We start from the raw sequence: 22,191 nt of genomic DNA on the forward strand, positions 1-22,191 counted from the left end.
GTACCCTGGAATTCTAGCTACACCCCCCCTCCGTTGATTGGTCGACAGAATCGTCACTTCCGGGTGACGCGGGGATAAAAACAAACAAACAGTAGCCTCAAGGTATTATTCTTTACAATTAACATGTCGCGTAAAAAGCTTGCTTGGGCGAACAAGGAGGTGGAGACGTTCGTCTGCATTCTTGCGGAGGAAGACGTTGTTTACGATGTTTACGTAGCTGCCGCGGCGATTGACATCCGGCCTACCACCAAGGGTACTGTCGGCAGTGGAAACGCGACCTCGGAACTGAGCTGGGCTATACTGCCCCCTCCCTACCGCACCTTTGCGATCCGATCCGTTCCGCACCCTGCAGTGGAAATGGGGCATTTTGGTGCGGTAGGGAGGGGGCGGTATAGACCAGCTCAGTTCCGAGGTCGCGTTTCCACTGCAGACAGTACCCTTGGTGGTAGGCCGGATGTCGATCACCGCGGCAGCTACGTAAACATCGTAAAAAACGTCTTCCTCCCCAAGAATGCAGACGAACGTCTCCACCTCCTTGTTCGCCCAAGCAAGCTTTTTACGTGACATTTTAATTGTAAAGAATAATACCTCGAGGCTACTGTTTGTTTGTTTTTATCCCCGCGTCACCCGGAAGTGACGATTCTGTCGACCAATCAACGGAGGGGGGGTGTAGCTAGAATTTCACGGGACCCTTTCAGGCGTCTGGTCTCGTTTTGGGTACCGCAACGGAGGAGTCCCGAGAATGGGGCCGGAACGGGTACGTCAAAGTCCGGGTCACGCCCACTTTTGGCGGTGGAAACGCGACCCGACCCGCACCTTTGCGATCCGATCCGTTCCGCACCCTGCAGTGGAAACGCGCCATAAGTCACTGGATGATGCTTATGAATACGTTGTCTGTGTATGGAAAGCCAAGAAGGCCACAATCCGGCCCTAGAATGGCGCGGTAAAAGTGCAAAACCGTACGGTTTGGCAAGAATTCCGTACGGAATCCGTACGGTTTTGAATGACTAATAGCCGCGGCTATTAGTCATTCACTCAGGCTATTAGTCATTCACTCCGGCTATTAGTTATTCACTCCGGCTATTAGGTATGCAGAACGAGCCCCTCCCTCTTCTTTGCTTGACCACTAAGTTTGAAGGCTGTCTAACCAATCAGAGCTGCAGTGCCTCGATGTTTCGCTGTAACATAAAGCTGTGTTGTCTTTACTAGTTTCACTACAATGTAATGACCACCATTAGCTAGTGGAAAATACATTTGTGTCTAGTAGCCTACAGTGATATATTTGTATATGTTAGGCTATATATTGAGATGGCAGTGTGCGAAATACCCGACAATATTCGGGGATGTCCTCATCCCCAGATTGTTCTCGATATGCAGTAGCCAGCTAGGCCATAACATTACATAACATGAACATGAACTGAATAAATGCCAGGTATATAGCATATCGGAGACGGGCACACAATCAGTGCATTTGCAAAAGAGAGCCTGCAGTATGACCGATCTTGTGACATGTGGTCGGAGAGAGTTGTGTGTGTGTGTGTGTGTGTGTGTGTGTGTGTGTGGAGCAAGTTGTTGAAGGAAGTGTTTCTACTTGACGTTACAATATTTCATGGATGCAAGCAAGCCAAGACAATCAATCTATATCTATAGCCTACATGACAACACACACACACACACACACACACACACACACACACACACACACACACACACACACACACACACACACTTTATACACACTGGTAAAGCAATAGGAGCCTGCATTGGCTAAAGTTGTTGCGATGCGCGTTATTTTATAACAGGGAGGGGCAAAGTTGTGCATTACATTGATCCTGAAAGCCTATGTCCTAGTATAATTAATTTGTATTCCGTTTTAGGCCATCTCACTAAAGGTCACTTAAATGTAGCCTATTTAAGCTCACCAAGTCCAGTATTCAGAATGAAAAGCATTTATTCACAAATACGTTCTATTTCTTTGACAAGCGGAGCCGACAGTCATGTGCAAGTATGCAAATTAGCCATGTGCGTCAAACAGAAGATAGACGCAATGAACTGATTGTTGTGCATTGTTGTGGATATGTAGGCTGTTTAGTTGTGGTTGCTTGTGGTCTTAGTGAAACAGTCTTGCCTTGGAGTTGGAGAAGTTGGAGTGATTGTGTGAATGTGCGAGAGAGAGCGCACCTGCCGCGGTGATGTTGGGCTTGTAATGGGCTTATATGTGATCAATGATGTATCTGTCTGATCGTATTAGCTGTAGATGGATGGTTAAATAATGTCACAAGATCGGTCATACTGCAGGCTCTCATTTGCAAATGCACTGATTGTGTGCCCGTCTCCGATGTGCTATATACCTGGCATTTATTCAGTTCATGTTCTTCTGAGTGCGCAAGAACGGTGCCAATTATTGTCGTGTTTGCATTGTAATGCACAACTTTGCCCCTCCCTGTTATAAAATAACGTGAATCGCAACAACTTTAGCCAATGCAGGCTCCTATTGCTTTACCAGTGTGTTTAAAGTGTGTGCGTGTGTCATGTAGGCTGTAAATATAGATTGATTGTCTTGGCTTGCTTGCATCCATGAAATATTGTAACGTCAAGTAGAAACACTTCCTTCAACAACTTTCTCCACACACACACACACACACACACACACACACACACACACACACACACACACACACACACACACACACACACACACACACACACACACACACACACACACACACACACACACACACACACACACACACACACACACACACACACACACACACACCCCTCTCTCCGACCACATGTCACAAGATCGGTCATACTGCAGGCTCTCATTTGCAAATGCACTGATTGTGTGCCCGTCTCCGATATGCTATATACCTGGCATTTATTCAGTTCATGTTCATGTTATGTAATGTTATGGCCTAGCTGGCTACTCAACCCAGTCGCCAAGAAAAAACGTTGACGGTGTACGTTTCCATGAACACTGGAGACGTAGCATTTCAACGTAAAAAATAGCGTGTTATACCTTCAGTATCCACGCGTGCCGCTGTGGAGGCGGGTTTCGGGGTTTGGGTATCACGGCTTTCGCGGCAAATTGTGGACACGATTGTTTAGGGGGGGGGGGGAGGTAGACTGTTGAAGGGGGGGGGGGGGGGGGAGACACGTTTGTAGGGGGGGGGGGGGGGGGGCACGCTCGACAACGAGAGTTGGTTTTTATTGAACGCTCGACAACGAGAGTTGGTTTTTATTGAACGAGACTTCAACACGGAACAGCTGCACGAAACGATGGTCACGTCACTCTCGGTGACGGTGTCGACTACAATGAACACACGAACAATGTTAATAGAACAACACGCAACCACATAACATCCCGAACCCATTAACCCCACTTAATCCTAACAACAAAACAAGTTAACAAAAGCCCCATTTGTCAACTGACAACCCCAATTCCCAGAATCCCCCGCGGCTCCGGAACACGGCGTAGCTTATATTAATCTTTATTATCTGAATGGGAAATGCAATATTTTAGGACAGATACACCATTAAACGCGTTTCTAATGACATTTCTAGCGAGAAATGTACATTTTCCTTACATAATCTTCAATCAGTGAATGTGTATGATCTTTATTAATCTTTATTATCTGAATGGGAAATGCAATATTTTAGGACCGATTCACCGTTAAACGTGTTTCTAATAAAATTTCTAGCGAGAAATATACTCTTTACTTGCATAATCTTCAGTCAGTGTCTGATCTTTAGTTTTATAGTTATTAGGATTTGATCTGCTCGCTCGCATGTTTCAACGACGTCAGGTTGTGGGCTGCTTTCGCTATAGCAGCTCACGTGCTTCCTGCGTTTGTGTTATTAAACTGTTACTTTATGTAACTTTTAATGATATCATCTTGTTAGAAACACGTATATCTGAGAGCCAACCCAGTCGCCAAAAATATACGTTGACAGTGTAAAAACCACGCGGCAAAGGAGCTGCCGTAAATTGTGTTATTTTTGTCGTAAACTGGGGTCCGACGGTTAAAAAATAGACAGATATTCCGAGGTATCCTTAAAAGGCAGCTTGGATGTTTTTATTTTCTGCAGTTTAGACTTCTTCTATAACCTATTTTTTAAAGCAAAACACCAAGTTCATTGATTTAACGAGGCAGGGTTATTTGAAACAATTTATTCAATAAATATTTGTGAGAGGTCATTCCTTCTCCTGAGTTTGCTTCCTATTTATGTCTAGTGTACACCCCTACTGTCCAAAAGCATCCCCCCCCCCTCCCCATATGGATTTGGAGAGTTGTTGCCACGTCCCAGAGGTGGAAGTATCATATAATATGAAAGAGGGCATTCAATTATACTAAAATGATCAATTAGGAGGCCGAAGCCCTAAAGGAAGTGATGCAATAGGTGACTGAGGCGAGAACATTTAAGTAAACTGTACCTTGGGGTCTCTTATATATCAAAGGGGGTTTCAAAGGACGCATACGCTTCAACCTGTGGCTCCAGCCCTACAGGAAATGACTCAGCAAGTGCTCCATCTCGTTGCACCTGCACCCAGCGGCTTGCTTGCAAGATTTTGGCCTGAAGTTCTTCCCAGACCTATACCCTAACAGTCCAACATGCATATCTGAGAATCAGGCCTCTCTTCAATAATGACAAAATGTTATGAGAGAAATACAGATTCACTTTTTGTTATCTCATAAGCGGCGTGGTGCCGGCTCCTTTTGACCTTTTGACCCCAGACTTCAAAGACGTGGCCACAGGCCAGCTGTGTCTACACACATTAAGCCACAAATGTACACCTCCATCCCGCAAAAAATGGGGCCTAGAAACTAACCTCTGTCTTATGTACATTGACTGTACTGTTGGAGGTCACGCCCCTTTTCCGGCCTTTTCGAGATAGCTAGTGATGCTAAAATGTTTACACAGATTTCCCGGGGCCCCGAGAACGACATATCCAAGATTTGTAGTTCTAGCCCATAGAGAAAAAAAGTTTTCCCAAATGGACTGTCATTTGGACAAAGCCCCTTCAGAAGTGTTGCCTGCGAGACCTAATGGTTCAGAATGTGGTGGAAAAACAGTTTTTGAGATAGGAAGGTCCTACCGCCCTGAAATTTGAATACCATATTCTAGGGCCTAACTGGGACCCCCGCACCGAAACTTGGCCCGGTCGGACCCCGTGTGCAGGAAGGGGGGGCCTGGACTTTCATAATCTTCGCTCGGTGAATGTAAAGGATGTTTGGTTGGATGTTATGACGAAGAATCATAATGTGAATGGGAATATTCTATTAATGTCTTGATATCATCTTTCGTCTCAACACTTCTGCTGCAGCCGCTTAAAGTCTCAATCCGAGAACCTTAAAATATGAATCAATCCATTAGAAGTATAAAAATATCTTCCCGGTCGTGCAACAGGGCAAACAAGGTGTCCTTTGTCATCTACGTTTCGAGACGATTGCAACAGTGCCACACATGATCATATTTGAATATGTTTCGGGGTAGTAATTAGCTGTCGATTTTGGAGGCCTTTATCAATAATGACCAGCTATAGATTTGCTTCCCGATGGAGATTTTTGACAAATTACATGTTAATTAGCATCTACACGTTAAGCTGAGTCCAATGAGATCAAGCTCGCCCTCTTGCTACACCGAGATCATGTCCTAGACCTAGGTGTACCATGTAAAATACATGTTACCATTAGCTAGAGTGTCATGCTTGGTGTCATTGGACTCATCTCAACGTGTAGATGCTAAATAACATGTCATTTGTCGCAATTTTTTTATCGGGAAGCAAATCAATAGCTGCTCATTATTGATTAAGGCCTCCAATTTCGACAACTAATTACTACCATTAAACATGTTCGAATATGCTCATGTGTGGCACCGTTGTAATCGCCTGGAAGCGTAGATGTTGAAGAACACCTTGTTCGTCCTCCTACGCCACCGGGAAGATATTTACATGCTTCTGATTGACTAATGAATTGATTCAGCTATTCCCCCAGAAGTCTGGGGTCAAAAGGTCAAAAGGAGACGGCACCAGCCCCGTTGAAAAAAATAGAATACCACCCAACACACTCAGGAGATTAATGATATTTAAATTATTATGACCATGAAGTCTTTATTTGCATGGGTTTACATTTCGTTCTGTGTAGCATGGAAAAATCGGAGAAACACTCCCATTCAGAATGCATTGGTTTACATTTCGTTCTTTGGAAAACGGTTCTTTAGTAATAATATTTGAGGGAATATTTTTTTGTTGTTGCTTTAGCAGCGAAATGCACCGTGTGCGTGTGTGTGTGTGTGTGTGTGTGTGTGTGTGTGTGTGTCTGTGTCTGTGTGTCTGTGTGTGTCTGTGCGTCAAGGGCGTCAGTTTGTTTTTAGAAGTGGTGGGGACACTAACCATAAGCTTGAGTGTGGTCTGAAAAGTGCTGGGTACCCTTATGTAAGCTATTCATCCATTCAACGCTGCATTACAATATGCTGTACAGTGTATTGTCAGGTGTTGAAATTATTCAAATACTGGTTCGGAAAATTAGTATTTGAAGCTTAAATCAGTATTCGGAGCTTCGTTATTTTTTTTTTCACGTACGTGACTTTACCAGAGCGAGGGAGGGAGGCAAACTATAAGCGTCAGCGACACCAAGCAGAGAAGCGAGAGAGGTGGAGGAAGAATAGATATCTTGTTTCCCTTTACTTTATAACACAACATTAGCGGGATCTCTGGAGGAAAAGTAATACTTAAAACCTTAGCTTAGTTGTTTGTTTACGTTCGCTGTACAGCGCCGCGCCAATCAACTGTGACTGGCTTGCTGCAGAGCGTGAGCGTCTTGGGAATACCCGGTCAATATAATGGATATAATATGGACACATAAGACAATCAATATTCGGTATTTGTTATGGATTTATTGTACAAATTCCCTGAAAAGATGCACGTTCCAGGATGAATTGAAAAGCTCCCGTAAGGGCTGAGATGGCAGAGAACAGCTGATTTGGAACGGAGCAACAGCTGTTCGCTTTCACGAGGAAAAACGAAGGAACTTCAACCTACTTAGGCCTACTAATTAATGTTCAAAAGCTATTAAATCTTCAACAAAATATGCAGATACTGTAAAAATCGGTTCCAGGGAGTATATAAGGATTATTAATGTTGTTTTTGATGGTGTTTTTTTCTGGAACGAGTATTCGAATATTCGCTCGTAAAAACCAACGAGTATTCGAAGCCTGAAAAATGGCATTCGGGCCAGCCCTATGAAGATCCTATTCGAACAATAAAAGTTGAAGACCACAGTTTGTGTTTTGGCTTGTTTTGCAAAACGGCGTTGGAAACACCAGGGTATTGGCTCGGGATATGTAGGCCTAATACTAATACACACAGGACAAAGAACAGTGTTGGCAATTTAACAGTTATCTTGACTTCAACAAAGTTTACCAGACAAACAATGCCAGACTGTAAAGGGGGTACGAAATGAAACGAGGTACTGAGCATCAGCCTTTTGAAGACGAGCAAGGGCTGCTGGTAGCATACGTTATGCTGCATTAAAAAAAGAAGAAAAATACAAGCACCCAGAGGAGAATTGCATCTGCCAAATCCTGACCACCAGTAAACACTTGCGAAGGACCAATGTAGACTTCACTCGTTACAACATCATAAGAAAATTGTCCGCAAATAAAATCCCCTTCAGTTTAGGATAATCACACAGGTTATGCGAGAACATATTTATGTCAGGATAGGCCTACCGGGCTCCAAGTCGTCACATACCTCAATCAGACAAAACCCACTATAACCACATTGGCATAGCAATCGCACCGTGTGTAGCTGCTACTAGCTGCAATCTATATATACAATGCATACTAACTGGAGCAACCAGAATCAGATCAAAATCGCTTAGGACCGTGGGTAACCTTTGGCCAGGTCATCACGATTCACGAGCAAACAGAACCAGCAGCAAAGTTTACGTAAACCAATTTCTTACCTTATGTGGCCCTCCACATGCAGGCTAGATGACGTATCCATATCGATATCCAGTGTCACAAACATGCTTTTTATAGGAAGCAAAAGGACCGGCTATTTTCTGAATAAAAATGTCAATTTTGGCTGTCTGTCTTGAAACTTCTCCAGTGCGTTCACACCAAACGCAACGGGACGACAAGATCCCATACAAAGTGAACGTATAGACGCGTATCGCGCACATTTTTTTGATTTGTCGCGCCACACTTTCGCCGTGCACAGGCGAGCGCGTTCACGAGGATTTGTGGCGCGACAAATTTAAACTTTGACACGAATTTCGCGTGATGACAGCCAATCAGCGTTCAACAGCGTGGCCACTGAGTGACATGTGTAACGTAACAGCCAATCAGCGTTCAACCGTCAAACTCAGCGCAGTGCAGTCCGGGGTGTACTGCAGCATGGAGGAGAAAGTGATTGTTGCCGTTTGCGACTCTCGGAGCTCTATATATAATAGTATATAATATAATTGTATATATAATATCACGGCCAAAAGCTCTGTGTGCCTCCGGATGGCCGTAGCGCGGGGAGCTCATAGGGATTGGGCTTCTCGGGAGTCGGGGGTTTGTTTACCGGCGTTGCTATGGGTTCCGGTCTTGTGTGTTCCAACGGTTTATTAGGTAGGCCTATCTAATAAATGATGTCTTCGAGCGCGCCTATCGCATGATTTTAGACTCGACGATTTCGGTTTAGTATGTGGGGATTTTTTCAGTCGCAATTGGTTTGCACATTTTTAAAACTGGTGGGGACAAAATTCGTATTTCAAATAGTGGGGGGGACATGTCCCCCCCGTCCCCCCCGTAATCGACGCCTATGGGAGCAAGACCTTATTAGAGGCTGCTCCAGCCACAAAGGCAGCGCCTTTTAAATATATGAAGAAGTCAAAGCCATTACGGCACCCCGGCCACGCCCACTAGGCCATGCCCACTTGGCGGTCTCTACCTGAGGACACGAGGTGGGGATCGCCAGAGATTTTCAGCGACACCCGCGGACAGCCACGGGCCTCTGCCCGTGGCTGAAAGTAGCCAGAGTTATTATCTCTCACACGTGTTAGATTAAATTCCCTCCGTATAGCTTCACTTACCATGCCGAAACATGCCGACGACTTTATAATAAATGAAGTGAGTTCAAAGCAACCCGGGATTGGACAACTTTCTTCGAGAATATGCAACAGATTTAAATGATGATTTTTCATGTCAAGAGTTTGACCCTATATTGTGCAATTGTTCAATTAAAGGCTGTAGAGAAAACAGAATGAGAAAGACTACACGTCTCGTATGTGACGTCACGCTCCCTGGCTGCGACTGGCGTGGACAAGACCGACAATCTCCCCATCGGCATAACTGAAACTCTCCACATGCCCCGATTTATAATGTTTTTCACCTCTTTCGATGATTTTACACTCCCCTTGGAAAAAAGCGGCGAAGTGAGGCAGAGAGGTACCGGAGTTCCATGTGCGGGTGGTGACGTATACCATTCGCGTCGCGAACAGCGAAGAGCTGTAGTTCACAAAGCGGCCTCACACAAAACCTAACATTATCAAACTTCTTGCCGAAATTTTTCTTTGCATGAAAAATTATAATCTAAATCCACAAACAACATATTTGTAATCCAGGGCATATACAGACTGGGACCAGAAAATAATTACTTTCTCTCCATTGAAACCCATTCATATTCTTCGATCTCATAGGTCCCATGGGCTTTACCGGAAAGGGCGTGACTTCGCCACCCCATTAAGTTGAGGATGACGCGGATCAGGCAGCTCTGTACGGCTTTTTGTAATTACCGCTGCACTTTCTTATGAAAAACAAATGGGCAAGCAAGCTGCTGTCCAGCTACCGTATATAGAGTCTACCGTAGTATAGGCTAACAACCCCGTCGTAATGCCTTGACTAAACGCGTCTCTCCTTCTCTGGCGCCTCTTCTGGTTGGCACGTCACTAGGATTTAGAGGCTGGCTTAGCCCCTAGCAGTGCCCGAAATGCATGCGAAAAATTTTCATCACATCTTTAAAGTGGTTCTTTAATTCATATTACAGTAGAGAGTACAGCAGAGCATCTATCAGGGCCTGTTTTCTCTTACTCTGCCTGACGCCGACCCTTCAGAAAATGTAACGTTAAATGACCCCTCACCCCTAGCCCCTCCCGCCAGCGCTCTCGGAAACTATTTTAATCCAAAAGACAACTTCTAATTGTATTAGTATTTATTTCAACTAATACTCTGGCTTATTATGTTAAGTGTAGGCATGTTACGATTTCCTTGACAAAAAAATGAATATGTAGGCCTATTTTTTGTAAAAAAAATAAATATATATATATTTTTGTAGGGGGGGGCTTTTGAACATCTTGGGGGGGCTTAGCCCCCCCAAAATAGGCCTAATGACGTCCCACATCCCGCTTTGATCTTCGTTCAAGTTTATAGACATTTATACTGCGCATACTAGTCTGTTCATGGAAATGATAAAACAAGTTTTCTGTCAGACACCGCCAGCATTTTTTTAATTATTATTTATTTTTATTTACCTTGTGACCTTGTGTTAACTTGTGTAATGCAAGGTAACACAAGTTGTGTTACCTTACCTTGTGACCTTGCACATGGAGCAGCTAAAGCAAATGCCAGAAAGTGTAAATACTCTCAGTCGAAACTCTTCACTCACCAAGTCCACTAGTCGCACAACGAACATACAAGTTATATCCCCTAGACAGCTGCTCCATAGGTGCAGGCTCAAGGATAATCAAATCAGGCAGACCCTCGAGATTAGAGGGTTTTGTCTAGATTTTGAGGCAGAATCAGTTATTACAAAAAGCAGTTTATACATTACCCTGTTACCCTGTTTTTCGATCTTTATACTTGCCCCATCACACTTACTCTCACCCTGTCTTTATTTCCACACACCTTTGTGTGTTTATTGTACTACCTGTAGGCCTACATTGAGTTTAATAAATAACGTAAAATAATCTTCTATGTATTTTTTGAAGATAAGTTTGTTCCCTTGTTAACTTCCCCTGGGTTTGACTACGAGAAGTCCACTCAATGGAAGACAATTCCTTTATTAAGGCTTGCGGTTTTTCTTTGACCTTTGTGTCGATCTGTTAATGTGTTGATTGACATGACAGCTCACTTTCCATACAACTTTATGCACTGTCTAGGTCCTGCTCGGAGAAAGCCCACATCACAGTGTCATCTTTCATTGTTGTTGTTGTACTTTATTAATTAAATAGAGAATTTAACACAAATGAGAAGAAAATAGACAGGATCATCCAGTCTGTGTTGATCTCCCAGCTGGAAGGTTCTTCTGGGTTCCAGTGTCGGTTGTCTGCCTGTTCATCAGTGTTGGGAACGTTACTTTAAAAAAGTAATTAGTTATAGTTACTCACTACTTGTTCCAAAAAGTAACTGAGTTAGTAACTGAATTACTCTATAATAAAAGTAACTAGTTACCAGGGAAAGTAACTATTTGCGTTACTTAAAATAAAAAAAAGTTGCTATATGTGAAAGATTTGGATTTTTCTGAGCAGTTTTCACTTGTGTTAAATGGTTGAACTGCCCATTCAAGGCCCTGATATGCTTCCAACTGAGGCCCCGTCCACACTTACCCGGGTAAATCTACAAATGCATCAATATTCATCCGTTTAGTCCTTCCGTCCAAACTAAAACAGAGAATTCCGACACTGAAAACGATGCTTTTCGAAAACGATCGCTGAAGTGGATAAATGTGAAAACGATGGGTTCGCGTTGTAGTGTGGACAGACGGAGGCTTTCAGAAACGATGACGTTCGATTGCCATGACACTCCCACAAGCTTGCGCTATAGACCGAGAAGCTCATCAAAAGAATGGCAGGTGAAATGCAAATGAGGATCTCTCTGTACATTGTACTAATTTATCTCCAGAAACAACTCGACATATTGAGTCAAACATATTCGTTGCTCCAACGCCGGAGGCGAGCGCTGTGCTTAAAGGCACCCAGTGCAACTTTCGAGGCTTAAAAATAAACTTTCAATTTCTAGTCTTTTTTACACGTAGTAAGTTTCAATAACTCCATACCAATACATACCGACATTTAAGCAGCAAAGATGAGACGTCGTTGTGTGGTGAGAACTGATACAAAATCGATAACAACAACAATGCCGCCATTTTCTTTATTTTTTGTAACCTACAATAAATAAAGCAGGCTTCCAGTCAATGGAAAAATGGCTTCTCCCCACCGGCGATTGTTGTTGTTTACGATTTTCTATCAGTTCTCACCACACAACAACGTCTCATCTTTGCTCCTTGAATGTCGATATGTAATGGTATGGAGTTATTGAAACTTACTACGTGTAAAAAAGACTAGAAATTGAATGTTTATTTTTCATTGAATGTTTACATAAAGTTGCACTGGGTGCCTTTAATGTTCTTAAGTGATGGTAAAAAAAACCGAAAGACGACAGTTCAAACCGTAGCCTACTTGGAGCGGCGTTTCTGGACAAGACCGGGACGAAAATGTTGATCAACTGTAAATATCATCTGATCGTGCGCCTGTAATCTTAACAGAGAGGCGTGGCGGAGTAACGTAAGCATGGCAACAACTGTTTATCAAAATGATTTCAGTGTGGAACGTGGATGCAAAACATTCTGAAAACGATATGAAAACGATAGTGTGGACGGTGATCATTTTCATTGTGGATGTGCGTTTTTACATTTACCCGGGTTATTGTGGATGGGGCCTGGATTTCAATTTGCTTGGTTGCAAAGGCTGTGGAACATCTTCCAGATACTACTGAAAATTCCAACTTTTCATCGGATTGCTCCGGAATCCGGACTCGCCATTTCTGCTGCTTCATTGAATCGGTTTGGTGTGTGCGTTTGCGCGCGTGTCCTGGCTTGTGTGTAAAAACACTGGCAACGATTGGCTACCATGAAACATGACTCTGCCTTAGCCAATCATAATCGCTTATCTCGTTGTTAAGCCACCGGTCTCCTCACTAGCAGTTTGTGTTTGGAGCCAGGGGTGCGTTCGGATTACGCAGTTTATTCAATCAATTCATAGTAACGCACTGCATTTTTCGTACAGTAACGGTAACGGCGTTGTGTAATGAACCTACATTTATACTTTGTTTCTGAACTGTTTTGTTTTGTTTTGACACGATTCTGTATTTTATTTGTGGTCATAAGGACATCTAATTTGTTTTTGTCAATCATCAGGGGGCAATGGATGTTGGAGGGAGAAGTGCTTATATTAAGAACAGGTTCAGTGACACCAAGAAGGAGGTCCCCACGGGTCCTATTTGTCATTATTGTAAGAAACCAGGTCATGTTCTGTGCCTAACTCTTCGAAGAAAGCAGGAAAAAGAGGCCTCGCCTAACGCTTTGGTGAACTCTTTGACAGAGATGCCTATTGAGTGTGGTTCAATGGAATCATTTTGTCCTGACAGTGCTAAAAAAACTGAGTCATCTGATCTTCTGAGGGAAGAGTTCCTTCCTTTCGTGTCTGAGGGATTTGTTTCTTCAAGTGAAAATTCTGCTCCTCAACCCATTCGAATTCTCCGCGATACTGGGGCTTCCCAGTCGCTTTTGTCAGGAGAGGCATTGCCCTCCTGTGGAAATGAAGACACTGAAATGGGTGACTTCATTCTTGTTCAGGGTATTGAGGGGAGAATTGTGACTGTACCTCTGCACTCTGTGTTTCTGAAGTCAGACTTAGTAACAGGACATGAAGTGGGGCTTATGTCCAGCCTCCCTATCAAAGGTATTTCTCTTTTACTCGGCAACGACCTAGCTGGTGGGAAAGTTGTCCTCTCTAAGCCGAGCACTGAAGATGAGTCTAATTTAGACATTGAGATTTTCCCTTCATGTGCAGTGACTCGAGCTACGGCCAAAAAGGCAAAAGAAGAGGAGGACTCGTTAAATCAAGACCATGTTCATTCAGAGCAGGGGTCAGATAGTGGCTCTAGTAAGAGTTCAGGTTTTGATGAGCTGTCAGATACATTTCTTAGTACAGTCTTTGAGAAGTACAGTGGTGAGTCACCACAAGAAGCTGGGAACGATTTACAAGTGTCTGATGATTTGTCTTTGTCAAGAAAGCAGTTGATTGAGAGGAAAAGCTCTCCCAGTTGACGAAATTGTCAAAGTACCAGTTGGTTATGACCTCAAAGATGGGGTTTTGATGCAGAAATGGCGTTCCCCTGATATTCCTGCCAATGAAGATTGGGCAGTCGTCAATCAGGTTGTCGTACCTAAAGTTCACACTTGTCAAGTGGTGGGTAAACACAAGTTAGACCCTCCTGTAGCACCATTGAAACCGATCCCAGCCTTTGGTGAACCTTTCTCCAGGGTTATTGTGAATTGTGTAGGACCTTTACCCAGGACGAGGACTGGAAATGTGTACACGCTGACTATCATGTGTGCCTCAACAAGGTTCCCTGAAGCAATTCCACTTAGGAATATCAAAGCAGTTACTATTTCTAGGGCCTTAAAAAGAAGAGAAGAATAGAAAAAAAGAGAAAGAGAGGAAGGAAAAGACTAGAGAAAAGAAAGAGAGAAGTAAAAGGAAAGAAAAAGAAAAGGAAAAAAAACAAGGCAGAAAAAAGGAAAAAAAAAGATGAGAAACAAAAACAGAAGATTGTTAAACTGGAGTTTAATCAAGCATATCAAGGGTAAAGATAATGTTATTACTGATTGTCTATCTCGGTGTTAAGATGTTGAAATTGTAGATAGACCTGTCTGAAAATTTTGATCTATGGGATCAAAATTTTCCCATTAAGGGGGAAGGTGTAATGAACCTACATTTATACTTTGTTTCTGAACGGTTTTGTTTTGTTTTGACATGATTCTGTATTTTATTTGTGGTCATAAGGACATCTAATTTGTTTTTGTCAATCATCAGATCAGCATGCGTGGTTAGCGTTAGTGATTGGCCCATTCCTGATTACACGCAATATATAGCGCAGAGAATTACGGACGGAGGGGGCTTGACTCTATCCGCGCCCGTGGATGCCCTATCGTTCGGACGTCTCTTCACTCCCTCCGCTTTCGTGGACGTCGTATTTTTGGATGGCCAACATTCTTCACTTCTTCCCTCGTGACGCGGACGTCTCTTCACTCCCTCCGCTCTCGTGGACGCCTTGGCTGTTTCCCAATGTCAAGGAAGCATGCTCAACGGCCGCCCTTTTAAGGACGCTACGTCATAGAACGCCGACAAGCACTGTTCCAATGTTGAGGACACTCGAAAGCCGCGCCATTTTTGCGTCCTTTGTTTTTGAGAATTCCGCGATTTTTCAAGGATGCATCGCTGCATCCTAGACGGGCCAAAACGACCCACAATCCTCTGTGTTCACTGGGCGGGTTCTTGAAAATGACAGAGCAGTACACGTTCAAATGAAGTGAAGTTATATTAGTTTTTCAGAAATATTTTGTGCCGTATTGCTTTTTATAGATTCATCATGTTAATGCAAATAATGAAGCTTAAAGACCTGTGCCACTTTTCAAACGTTTTTGCAACTTAATGATACGTTGCTATATTTTGCATGGACGTAGCTGGTGTTAAACACCACCGTCACCAATATCAATTTACTCGCTCACAAGATTACATTATTTATGTATAGGCCTACCTATTTATGTTTGTGTTGAATCGTTTTTTTTAGGGTCAGCCCAGCAAACGGAGGCTTTTGTGCGCCTTAAAGATCTTGGCCCTGCTAGCGCCCAGTATGTCTCCCCAACGAGAGGTAGGCCTATAACAAAAGCTAGTAGCCTCAAACATATGCTAAAAACATACCCTAACATACTAGTGTTCTTAAGGTTTTTGTTAGGTGAAGCCAGATGCAGAGATATTTATAAGAATTCACCATTTTAATTTGCACATTTTAAACAAACAAATGTATGCTTTCTTTCACAGGTGGTGGCTCAAAGTGAAGAGGAGATATCTCCTCCCTCTCCCAGCCTATCAGAGTCCGCTGTGGACACCTCTCCTCCATCTCCTCCCACTACCTCTACGGTGGCTCTGGTCACACCGCTGCGTCCTGTACCTCCACCACCACGCAGGAGACAGCTGGAGCAGCCGCTGTCTGTGTTCCAGCAATCAATCCTGTCCTCCATCCAGAAAGAAAAGGAGAATACACTGGCTGTGGACGAGGATGAGCATTTTATGCTCAGCCTCGTCCCATCATTGAGGAGGCTGTCGAACCAAAAAAGGGCCCAGGCGCGCATGAGGATGCAGCAGGTCCTTTACGATGTGGAGTTTGGAGAGTAATTAATTTGTAATAATTTTCTATTTAGATTTAGTTTTAAGATTTAATATTTTTTTAAATGTGTAAATACAATTTGTAATCAGTTTCTATTTAGATTTAGTTTATGCTTTAAGATTTTTTTAAATGTGTAAATAAAATTTGTAATCAGTTTCTATTTAGATTTAGTTTAAGCTTTAAGATTTTTTTAAATGTGTAAATACAATTTGTAATCAGTTTCTATTTAGATTTAGTTTAAGCTTTAAGATTTTTTTAAATGTGTAAATAAAATTTGTAATCAGTTTCTATTTAGATTTAGTTTAAGCTTTAAGATTTTTTTAAATGTGCAAATAAAATTTGTAATCAGTTTCTATTTAGATTTAGTTTAAGCTTTAAGATTTTTTTAAATGTGTAAATAAAATTTGTAATCAGTTTCTATTTAGATTTAGTTTAAGCTTTAAGATTTTTTTAAATGTGTAAATAAAATTTGTAATCAGTTTCTATTTAGATTTAGTTTAAGCTTTAAGATTTTTTTAAATGTGTACATAATATCTTGGAATCATTTTCTATTTAGATTTAGTACAAGCTATAAGAAATGTTTCAAATGTGTACATAATATCTTGGAATCATTTTCTATTTAGATTTAGTACAAGCTATAAGAAATGTTTCAAATGTGTACATAATATCTTGGAATCATTTTCTATTTAGATTTAGTACAAGCTATAAGAAATGTTTCAAATGTGTACATAATATCTTGGAATCATTTTCTAATGAATCAGTTAATTAAACATTTTAATGCTAAGACAATGTTGTTTTGTTTTCATTACATTAGGTAGTAGATACATAATGAATGCTCTGATGATGATGAAGGTGTTAAAGGTGTGTTTTTGTCTTCAGAAGTAATCCAGCATACAACATGAATGTTAGATTGATTTAAGAAATTGTATTATTAGTTTTGTTTTTTCGCCTTTTTTGATTTAAATATATACAAAAATGATCAACTAAATTCCATCCTGCCAAGTCACTCGACCAGGCAGAGATGAAAAATAGCAAATGCAAAGCCGTTGGGCGGGACTGATGCTCTCCCTATAATTGGTGTTCATCTTGGCGATGGTCGGCCCAATAAATGTTAAAACTCCTTCAAACTGCTGCCGGTTGAGTCTGAAATAGACCTTGAAGCGATCCTCGTCCAGGCGGAGCTCTTGGCACAGCCGGTGGTATTCCCCGTACTGCCCCCTGCCACGATTAATACTGTGGACCCACACTCTCCTCCGGGCAACCACGACAGGCGCATGGGGATCGTCCGCAACCTCCGCTGCCACGACAAGAAGCGCTATTACTCTTGGTCAGATTCATTTCGCAAATTGTAGGAGTAACCAGGACGTTCAGGTGTCAGATGCCATATGATGGAGCCAACAGATAGAAGCTGTGTATCTATGGATACAAGCGATGACGCGTATTTAATGACGTAAACGAAAAACGCTTCGTGCGTCTTTGAGCGGCGCGCACAAACGCGTTGAAAGCAGTTCACGGAGCGCTCCGTCTTTTAAAAACGCTTTTGGTGGACACGGGCCCTTAGGGTGGCGCACAAACATTTGTTTACCAGTGGAAGGGATAGTGCCACTATCCAATGTTGTAAAATTAATGCACAACCGATCATTTGCAATGTTTGTAATTTTGAATGAAAGTATATAATTGTATTTTATATGATATACGTGTTCAAAGCACATAAGTGCTTTGAACACATAAGTAGGCATTGTAGGCATGCATGAATGAATGAATCAGATCAGTTAAAGGGACTCTCACCTTTGTTGCATTTGAGAATTACAGCACATTCATATCATCCCGCCTTCCTCCAATGCCCCACCCCCTAAGCGTTATTTTACAAAAGTACAAAACTAAGCGTTATTTTTTAGAGTACAAAAGTTCTAGACTCCCATGGGTTGTGTTTAGACTCCCAGGGGTCATAATATCTACCAGGGGTCTAGTAAACAAGAAATTTAGCAGGTGGCTCACTGTAATTTTATGGGCTTCGTGTGATACCGTTTTGAGGCCCCATGTTGAAGGACAGTGGTCCCACTGAGTATAAGAAAGGTGTATGAGCATTACAAACAGAGTAGCGGGACAGAGTAGCGGGACAGAGTAGCGGGACAACGTAGCGTCTGAGGCCGAAATGAGTCCCCTAATCGGACTGAATGGTGCGGTTGTTTGCCAACGGTCTGGAGGTCTTCCTGGAGCTCCAGATTAGCGGGACAACGTCGCGTCTGAGTCCGAAATGGGTCCCGTAATCGGACTGAGTGTGGCGGTTGGTTGCCAACGGTCTGGAGGTCTTCCTGGAGCTCCAGAGTAGCGGGACAACGTCGCGTCTGAGTCCGAAATGGGTCCCGTAATCAGACTGAGTTTGGCGGTTGGTCGCCAACGGTCTGGAGGTCTTCCTGGAGCTCCAGAGTAGCGGGACAACGTCGCGTCTGAGTCCGAAATGGGTCCCGTAATCGGACTGAGTGGTGCGGTTGGGTGCCAACGGTCTGGAGGTCTTCCTGGAGCTCCAGAGTAGCGGGACAACGTCGCGTCTGAGTCCGAAATGGGTCCCGTAATCGGACTGAGTGGTGCGGTTGGGTGCCAACGGTCTGGAGGTCTTCCTGGAGCTCCAGAGTAGCGGGACAACGTCGCGTCTGAGTCCGAAATGGGTCCCGTAATCGGACTGAGTGGTGCGGTTGGGTGCCAACGGTCTGGAGGTCCTGAGAATCATCCAGGGGAGCGGGACCACTTGGCTTCTGAGGCCGAATCGGGTCCCCTTGTCGGACTGAATGGTGCAGTTGGTGGCCAACAGTCTGGAGGTCTTCCTGAGGCTCCAGAGGAGGGTAACTGTGAGTCCGAGTCCGAGATTAGTCCCCTGATCGGACTGAATGGTGCAGTTTCAGTACGCCGTGGACCACTTTGGTCTGCCATCGTCAGTCGCTACGGTCGCTACTCGCTACTGTCTGCCGTGGAATCAAAACAAACCCTCTAGTTGAGGACGCGCCTTGATGACGCGGGCCCGAATGCGCCACAAGAAGCAGACGGAAAACCTTGGGTGTGTTCGAAACCGCGTACTTGCTTACTACTCTTACTAACTATGACGTCAAATTGAGTATGCAGAACGTAGTAAGCGAGTTTTAGGTAAGCGAGTAGTATCCGAATGTCTTCTACTTCCGGAAAGATTTTGTGTAAGCATCGCTAGCTTACTAGATGTACTCAACTGCCCCAGAATGCACTGCGTCTATTCAAAAGAACAGTGGAAGCAATGGCGCTAAACGGGGAGCCGCAGCAGCAGTGCTTTTAATAATTGTTTAATAATTGTTTTTAACATATCACCGCAAATCCTTAGGTTGAAGATGTACTGTGACGTTAAATGTGACGTTTATATATTTATTTATAATATTTATTAACGGCGCCCGGCCGGTAGGTTATTGACACGTCATTTGATTCACGTCATCTGAGGTGGTTAAGTAAGAACGGTCTTCCGAACGTCGATTACTCAAAATGGATTACTCAATCATTATTTAAGGATTCGAGAAGTAAGCCAAGTATTGAGTAGGTAGTAAGCAGCAAGCAAGTAGGTGGTTTCGAACACACCCCTTATACTGTATATCCATGCAGCAAACAGACAGGTCTGTCGGCCAATAAGGTCCTTCGGTCCGAATAATTTTATTGGTTGAAGTTTTCACTAAATATTATGAGAGTAAAATAATTGTTTGTTTTTACTCCTGGTGGGTCTGTCTTGCATATTAGAGTGTTATTACCTTATTAATACCAATTTAACCTTATCCAAAAAAAGTGTAAAAATGCAACAAAGGTGAGAGTCCCTTTAAATAAAATATCCAAATAAATACATGTTTATCATCTCTTTCTGTCTTTTTCCCCCTGCATAATAGTAATCAACCGTACTGTAAATGTGATGCATGAATTAAGTTCTCAGACAATTTCACTTTACCGCACCGTTGTAACGAAAAGAGAGCTGAGCCGCAAGGCAAAGCTCTCGATCTACCGGTCGATCTTCGTTCCTATCCTCACCTATGGTCATGAGGGCTGGGTGATGACCGAAAGGACGAGATCGCGGGTACAAGCGGCCGAGATGAGTTTTCTCAGAAGGGTGGCTGGCGTCTCCCTTAGGGATAGGGTGAGAAGCTCAGCCATCCGTGAGGAACTCGGATTAGAGCCGCTGCTCCTTTACTTAGAAAGGAGTCAGCTGAGGTGGTTCGGGCATCTGGTAAGGATGCCCACTGGGCGCCTTCCTTGGGAGGTGTTTCAGGCACGTCCAGTGGGGAGGAGACCTCGGGGAAGACCCAGGACTAGGTGGAGAGATTATATCTCAACACTGGCCTGGGAACGCCTCGGGATCCCCCCGTCAGAGCTGGTCAATGTGGCCCGGGAAAGGGAAGTCTGGGGCCCCCTGCTTGAGCTGCTCCTCCCGCGACCCGACCCCGGATAAGCGGATGACGATGAGGATGAGGATGAGGACAATTTCACTTAGTTTTATAAAAATTGAATGGATTTTCCTTTTAATAAAGACGATTCGATCAACCGCTACAAAGCTTTTGTGACTTCCCCAAAGAGGCTCCATGCGAAGGAGACATGACCGCATTCATAACAGACAAAAGTCAAATAAATATCGATCAGCTTGATTGCCTCCATGATTTATTCATAAGCGCACATGTGTTTACAAGCGGACACGCAGCATTAAAAAGCGGAAGCGGAAGCGCTTCCACACTACCAAGTCGTTCCAAAGTCTGAACGTTACAAACGCTAGGAAGCACTCGAGCTAGCACTCTAGTCTCATCTCCATAGGACGTGACTAGCAAGGACGCGTCCTAGCAAGGCTGCAGCCTTCACTTTGGGAAACAGCCTCTGTCTGCCTTTGCTGCCATTTTGACACGTAACAGTTGTAACGACGGAAATAGTAATTAGTTAGATTACCCCGTTACTGAAAGAATAACGGCGTTACGTAACACCGTTCTTTTAAACAGCGTTATTCTCAACACTGCTGTTCACCACTGAGCAGGAGGCCCTCCCCCTACATGTATGGAATATGTACAGTGAGGACCTTTGGATAGAAGTACTAAACAATGAAATAGATGGGTCTGAATCCATGAGCTGAGCAGCTGAGCTTCAAGACAAAAAAACGTTTAAACTTCAGCCTTTAACTCATTTAGTAAATGATTGGATAAACACTATAAATATTTTACGTTATTTTAACTTAAACCTAACCCTTATTTTAACCAGTAGTCAGGATGGCCGAGAGGTCTAGGACGCCAGACTCAATCCACATCTTCAGACGAGGCTGCTATACCAAACATGGTGGCTAGGGATCCTCAGTGCCTACTTCATGAGCAGCGGTGGATGTGTTTTGATGCAAAGCAATGTCAAGTTGATTTGTGTTCCCCGTCGGCAGAGCCTCAGGGGACTTCAACGTCTATGCAAATACATGTAAACCCGGGGGCTAGCATTCAGGTTGGTTGCTATGGTTACATGGTGTTGGGTGGTCTTCAGATGTCCATCATTTGAAACAGGTGTAGAGGGTGGGGTCATATTTGGAGGGTTTGGCGGTAGATTACCAAGGTTGTCCACATGAAAGCCTTGAATTAAAAGGGATTCAGAAATGTTTTAACAGCATGAGGGTTTAAAAGGCTTGCGCTAATGCCCATTCTGGGATCATTAGGCTTATGTGCTTGAAGTTCTGAAGGGCAGATCCTACCATGTTGCAAGTCTCTGCTTGCAATGTGAGGTTTAATGACCTGATCAATGTGATCCTTATCAGATCCTCACAATGAGAGTTTGTGCAGACTTGTTACCATGAATAATTTTAGAACAATAGGCTGTGCGTGTGTTCACAGGGACCGACAGCAACAGCTGACAGTTAACCTCCTGATTTATGGTCTCATAAAACATCTACACTCTCACTTTACCCTGTTAACCTGAGAGGGGAGGAAAGAGAGAAGGAATATGCCT

This window comes from Gadus macrocephalus, chromosome 20, assembly GCF_031168955.1.
Source record: "Gadus macrocephalus chromosome 20, ASM3116895v1".
NCBI lineage: Eukaryota > Metazoa > Chordata > Actinopteri > Gadiformes > Gadidae > Gadus > Gadus macrocephalus.